At 42.6% G+C, this 6,518-nt stretch overlaps 1 long non-coding RNA gene across 1 annotated transcript; it reads left to right on the forward strand.

Annotated features, from left to right (window-relative positions):
- The first annotated feature begins 2,606 nt into the window (after positions 1-2,606).
- Positions 2,607-5,128, forward strand: LOC141574248 (uncharacterized). The gene is made up of 3 exons (XR_012501205.1): positions 2,607-2,669; positions 3,717-3,848; positions 4,310-5,128. It is a non-coding gene; the product is annotated as an uncharacterized LOC141574248 (long non-coding RNA).
- Positions 5,129-6,518: the final 1,390 nt, after the last annotated feature.

The following is a 6,518-nucleotide window of genomic DNA, read 5'->3' on the forward strand; positions in this document are numbered from 1 at the left end:
CGAGTTAGTACATGTAAAGCACGTAGAACAGAGTTGGAAATACAGCAAGCATGACACAAGTTCTGCTGCATTGTTTTTTGGTAGCTCTTCCTGCCTTGTCTTTTCTGTCAGCTTTAAGTTTCCAAAGTACAGGAAAAAAAAAATACTAGCAGTTATCTTTCCCTAAGCCCTCAGTGTGGTGCTCAGCAGAAGCTGGATGCTTTGAAGCGCTGTGGTTGAAGTTGTGGAATCATTTACTTTCTTGTGGCATTTTGATACAGTTCAGAAGTATTGATCTTGGTTTCTAGGAACAATATGGCTACATATTAGATACTTTCAGGCCAAATTTTGTTTCCTCCTGGGAAGAGAGGGTAAAGAGTCACAGCTTCCTAGTCTTGACACACAGGAATTATCAGCTGGGAGTCAGTCTGGCCTCTACTTCCATCTCAACCATTAGCTAAGAGGTCCTTTTTTATTTTTTACTTCTGTTTTTTTTTTTTTAATTGAAGTATATTCACCTTACAATGTTATGTTAGTTTCTGGTATACATCAGAGTAATAGGGAGACCTTCCTGCCCCAGCTGGACATTGCCTTAAGAAGTAGACTCACTCCATCATTAAAAAGTCCACAAATAACAAATGCCAGAGAGGGTGTGGAGAAAAAGGAACCCTCCTACCCTGTTGGTGGGAATGTAAATTGGTGCAGCCACTATGGAAAACAGTATGGAGATTACTTAAAAACCTAAACAGAGTTGCCAAGTGATCCAGAAATCCCACTCCTGGGCATATATCTGGAGAAAACTGTAATTCAAAAAGACACATGCACCCCAATGTTCACAACAGCACTATTTACAACAGCCAAGGCATGGAAACAACTTAAATGTCCATTGACAGATGAACGGATAAAGGAATTGTGACACACACACACACACACACACACACACACACACTGGAATACTACTCAGCCACAAAAATAATAAAATAATGCCATTTACAGCAACATGGAAGAACCTAGAGATTATCATATTAAGTGAAATAAGTCAGAAAAAGGCAAATATCATATGATATCTCTTATATGTGGAAACCAAAAAAAAAGATGCGAATTCTATTTACAAACCAAAAACAGACTCACAGACATAGAAAACAAACTATGGTTACTAAAGGGGAAAGGGCGGGGGAGAGATAAATTAGGGGTTTTGGATTAACAGATACACATTACTATATATAAAATAGACAAACAACAAGGACCTACTGTATAACGCAGGGAACATATTCCTTTTCTTATAATAACATAGAAAAGAATCTGAAAAGAAAAATATATATATGTGTGTATAACTGGACTGTTCTCTGAGAGCAAGAGCTGGGCTTGTTTCTCTGCCTGCCTTGCAGATGTTAGACTCGCCCAGTGAGTGCCACTTGAGGGGCGCAGGAATGGATCAGAGCGCACAGTGCGAATAAGGATGTATGGCCTGTCACCTACATTTCAGAGGGGACCCTCCAACCCCACTCGCTAGACCTTTCACTTTAGGAGTCAGCACCACAGCTCCGGGGTGGAGGACGGGAAGGCAGTGGAGTGGCTGTGCTGTTCTGTGGGAGATGTGGGTCTTGGGGCCCCCGAGTTTCCCTCAGCTCGGATGAATGTCAGTTAGAGGTGAGACAGGAGGGTCAGGGCTTGGGGGAGGAGGTCTGAGAGGGGGAAGGGAAGGGGATTTCTAAGCAGTGATGCCAATGGAGAAAGGGAGGACAGATTCTATGTTTGTGTTGTCTGCACGGAGCTCACCAGGGCAACCGTTTTTGAGTAGAATACAACTACTATATAAAGATGTTATCTATTAAGGAAAGGTGTAGCTTGTTTATACATTTGCTTTAAAATGGTTACTAACTGTGTTTTGGAGAGGAGTACATATTTCTGGATGCTTAAGAGTGATGTGGCTATGAATTAGGAACTGGATTTAAGTATTCAGTTGCATGCCATGTCTTCAGGTCTTTGCATCTTCAGATGAAGTTGAGTTTTAGACAGCACGTGCCAATCCCAAGACTTAAGTCATCCTGAGATTTTTTTCAGTCATGTGGCACTCTGTTTTCTGAGAGGATTTTAGAAGAAAGAACTTCATTAGTAGCTACACATTGAGGTGAGCTTTTTAAGCTTATGAGAGTCGCAGGGAACAGTGGTGTGCCCTTAGTATCAATCTGATGATATGCTCTGTTTATTTGAAAAAAAATTCTACTGAATTCTTACTCAGAATATCTTTACTTATGAGGTTTTTGTTGCTGTTTAGGGGATGTGCAGGAATGTGGAGAAATCATAACAAAGTGTTCAACGTGTAGTTAATGGAAAGAATGTGTGTTTTCACATCAGCACACCAGCACACTTGTTAGCAAGAAATATGAATGCTTCATTTGGAAGAATAAATTTGACAATTTGGGGGAGGCAAAATGAGAAAGCTGATTTGAAGTACTCCATCTTAAAAAAAAGGAACCACACTGTGAAGCTGCAATTACTTTTCAACTAGAAGAAATAAAATTGTGCCTCTTCAAAATATGCAGAGTATCCAACTTGCAGCTAATCCTGAGTTTCAAATCAATAAAGTTTAATATTTCACCAGCAACCATAGGGTGAAATCAATGCTGTCATGGCTCTTCAGGAGAGCAGAAGCTTATGAAATGAAGAGCTGAAGGCAGCCATCCAAGGTAAAATAAAAGAAATATACTTTTCAAGGCTTTAGGGAAAGGAAAAGATATGGCAACTCAACTCATCCCTCAGAGGTCTTTTCCTTCCAGTTTCCATGTGAGGTTCTGGTGGCTTAAGAAAATGGTCCCATAAGACAGTGAAAGAAGGAATAGGGACATCACCAGCCTGCTAAGTATTTGCGAATGAGCTAGACTGGGGATTCTTTCCAACTGGGAACACTGATGTTTATGCTGGTAAACTATGGAACCTGTATCAGTTAGCTCTTACTGCATAACAAGCTACCCCAAAATGGAGTAGGTGACAACAATAGCAATTTGTTTGACCCATTTGGGTTGGCAATTGGGGCTGGGCTCAGCAGGGCAGTTTTTCTTGTTTTACCTGGGTTCATCCATATGTCAGCTTCTGGGCTGGCTGGGGCCTGGCTAGTCTAAGATGACATCAGATGGAGTGGCAAGTCTCTGTCCCACTTGGGCTCTCATCCTCCAGCAGGCTAACCTGGCTTGGTCTTCGCAGGATTTCAAGGGGTGGAAATATGCAAGGCCTCTTGGTGCCTGGGTCCCAAATTGACAGACTGTCATTTCCACTTCATTCTTTTGCTTGAAATAAGTTGTAACAACAACGCAGATTCAAGGTATAGAGACATCAACTCAATTTCTTGGTGGAAGAGTCACAAAGTCACGTTGCAAAGGGTGTGAATATTTGGAGAATTGAAGGGTGTGGCCATTGCACAGTCTGTCACAGAGCCACTCTTACAATTAGTGTCCCAGAGAGCGTCAGACATAGGGCAGTTACTCACTGCGGGAAACGTGATTTCCCCAAAGAGGGCGCCAGGTTTGGAAAGAGGATATGGCTGGGATTAGAAATATCTCCTGATTATCTGCTCTGCAGTTTTTGGACCACTTTACAGAAGGAGAAAATAACAAAACCCATAGTCTTCCCCTGAGATCTCCAAGGGGCAGGTCTTAAGAAGAGGAAGTAAATGGAACAGGACCTTCGTTGTGGAATGAAACATCATGGTGATTAATTTTTAAATGGTCGGTTCTCAGGGGAGGTGACACCTTGCATTACGAGAAAGCTGAGGGAGAGTCTCCAGCAATGAGCTCTGAATGTTATGTGGAGTTTAAACCACTGGAAATAAAATGTTCTGTCTAAGCAGCTGGTAATGTCCAGGAATTCCGGTAAGTAAACACGGGGCCGGGGGGTAATGTTACTTAACCACAGGCCGAGGGCCTGTGTGATGGCCAAGACCTGTAAATTCCAGCAGTGTCCGCCACCACAGCTGGGTGGATTAGTGCCCTCAAAGGCGCAAGGGCTTCCAAACTGTGACGGGGGAGAACTCAAGGCCGCGTGCTGCCCCGTCTCACCCTGCTGTGCTGGGCGCTCGCTCCTGCCCGAAAGTATTCACTGCCTTTTTAATTAGTTACCAGTAACTAAACAAGTCTTCAGAGGTGACTACCTAAACTGCCCCTTAGTTACACTCATAGGACAACAAGCCATTTGTTTGTGCAACAGCAGAGAGGAAGACCACGGCACTTCTAAAGGCTTCCCCCAGGGCCGGTCCCCATCTTCCCCACTCCCTGCCCACCCCCAAACATCCGCCAACTTTCCCTTTGTCCCCTCTCCTGTCTCCTTTCTCCAGGTGTCTAAGGGACCCGTGTTTGGCACCTGTGGCAGACAGACCTCCAGGTGGCCTCACGTTTGTCCTTGATGTAATCCTCTCCTCTTGAATGCAGGTGGGACCTCTGACTTGCTTCTAAACCACAGAACATGGCAAAGGTGATGAAGTCTCACCCTGTTTCAGGACTCTGTCTGATGTGAAAATGGGCAGGGCTGGGGCCCAGAATTAGAGGCAAGTCTCTTATAGCAGTGAGGGTGGCAGAGAAGTTGGGAAGCATGAGAGATCTTAAACTGCCACGTGGCTAATGTGGACAGAGAACAAAATCTCATCAAAGTAACGTCAAGGATAAGAAGACATTTTAAAAGGCTAAATGTGGAAGAAGACGCAGGGATGGGGACCTTCAGAAGGTTCAGTAGGGCTGTGGTAGAGCTGCCTAGAGGTCTGGGCTGGAAATCCAGCTCCCACTGAGGTCAAAGGCTACCTGTTCTGTGAAGCCTTCTTTGATGGTGCTCCAAACCCAACTTAAATGTTACCCTCTCCTTATCTTGCAGCTCTTCTTCTTTTTTAAATTGAAGTATAGTTGATTTACAAGGTTGTGTTAGTTTCTGGTGTACAGCATTGTGATTCAGTTGTGTGTGTGCGCGTGTGTGTGTATATACACAATTTTTTTCATTATAGATTATTACAAGCTATTGAATATAGGTCCCAGTGCTATACAGTAGGATCTTGTTTATCTGTTTTATTAATAGTGGTATGTATCTGCAAATCCCAAACTCCTAATTTATCCCTCCCCACCCCTTTCCCCTTTGGTAACCATTAGTTTGTTTTCCATGCCTGTGAGTCTGCTTCTGTTTTATGAATAAGTTCATTTGTATTATTTATTTTTTAGATTCCACATGTAAGTGATATCATATGATATCTGTCTTTTTCTGTCTGACTTACTTCACTTACTATGATGATCTCCAGGTTAATCCATGTTGCTGAAAACAGCAATTATTTCATTCTTTTTTATGGCTGAGTAATATTCCATTGTATACATATACCACAACTTCTTTATCCAATCATTTGTTGATGAACACTTAGGTTGCTTCCATGTCTTGGCTATTGTAAATAGTGCCTACAGCTCTTTGTTTTTTTTGTTTTGTTTTTTTTTTGAGCCTTTATTATCATTTATTTCATTTTGCCTTTTATTTAAAGCCAATTACATACTTACATGTCTTTAGATTTTAAGCTCCTCCAGGGAAAGCAATATGTCATGGTCATTTTTAGTTTTCGATCACACCTTCTCTTTGTATGCAAAGTACCCTGAAGTAATACTTGGCTTACGTGTTGCTTATGTGCTGGGTTGAATCAACAGGCTATATTTTTGGCATTTCTACTGTCAACACGTTTACAGACATCAAACATTTTGCCTTGTAGAATCACACAGGGCAATTCTCACTTCAGAAAGGAATAGCTCCCCCAAAGGCCCAGCCTATAAACTCAGTCCTGGGAACTCTGTACTGAGAACTCAGTACTTCATGAGGCAACATCAGTGTTACGGTTGCCCTGAAAGTCTCTGATCTTCTGTACTTCCCTTCATCTTTATGGAGCGGTGAAGAATGTGTTTTTTCATTCTTCCTATGTCAGTGCTCCAGACATTAGAAGAATGCCATCTTCCCTCTCCTTAGGTAAATATCACCAACTTCATCAACCACTCTTCACCTAGTATGGTAGCCACATCTTTCATTTGTATTGTTCCCCTCTTCCTCTCTTACCTGCCTTAAAATGCAGTGCCTGACCTGAACCTGGGTCTCTACAAGCCCATTGCGGAGCAGAATCATAGCCACTTTTAGAGGGGGTCCTGGAGTTCCGCTTATGTTGCCCATGATTTTGCTATTGGCTCCAACAGAATCTGGAAGCACACTGGGACCAAGTTCTCACTCCTTGAACTGCACCTAAGCTGAGATTCTTTATAGTGCTATTGATTTTGGAATCCATTAAAGAACTCTACATTTATTCCTATTACATTTCTTCTTTATGGTGTTGGGACCATCAGACTAGCAGGATGAGAACATCTTGTTTAGTCTGTTAGTGAGCCCGTATTTATGTCCTTCAACATTCTAACAAGCGAGCCTCCTGCAACACCATTCAAGACACTGATAAGCTGCCTGAACAGAACAGAGCCAGACACAGAGCCCCAGGGCACACGGCTTCCTCCTTCTAGGCTGACATCACTCTATTAATCAAC

This window comes from Camelus bactrianus, chromosome 1, assembly GCF_048773025.1.
Source record: "Camelus bactrianus isolate YW-2024 breed Bactrian camel chromosome 1, ASM4877302v1, whole genome shotgun sequence".
In the NCBI taxonomy this organism is placed as follows: Eukaryota; Metazoa; Chordata; class Mammalia; order Artiodactyla; family Camelidae; genus Camelus; species Camelus bactrianus.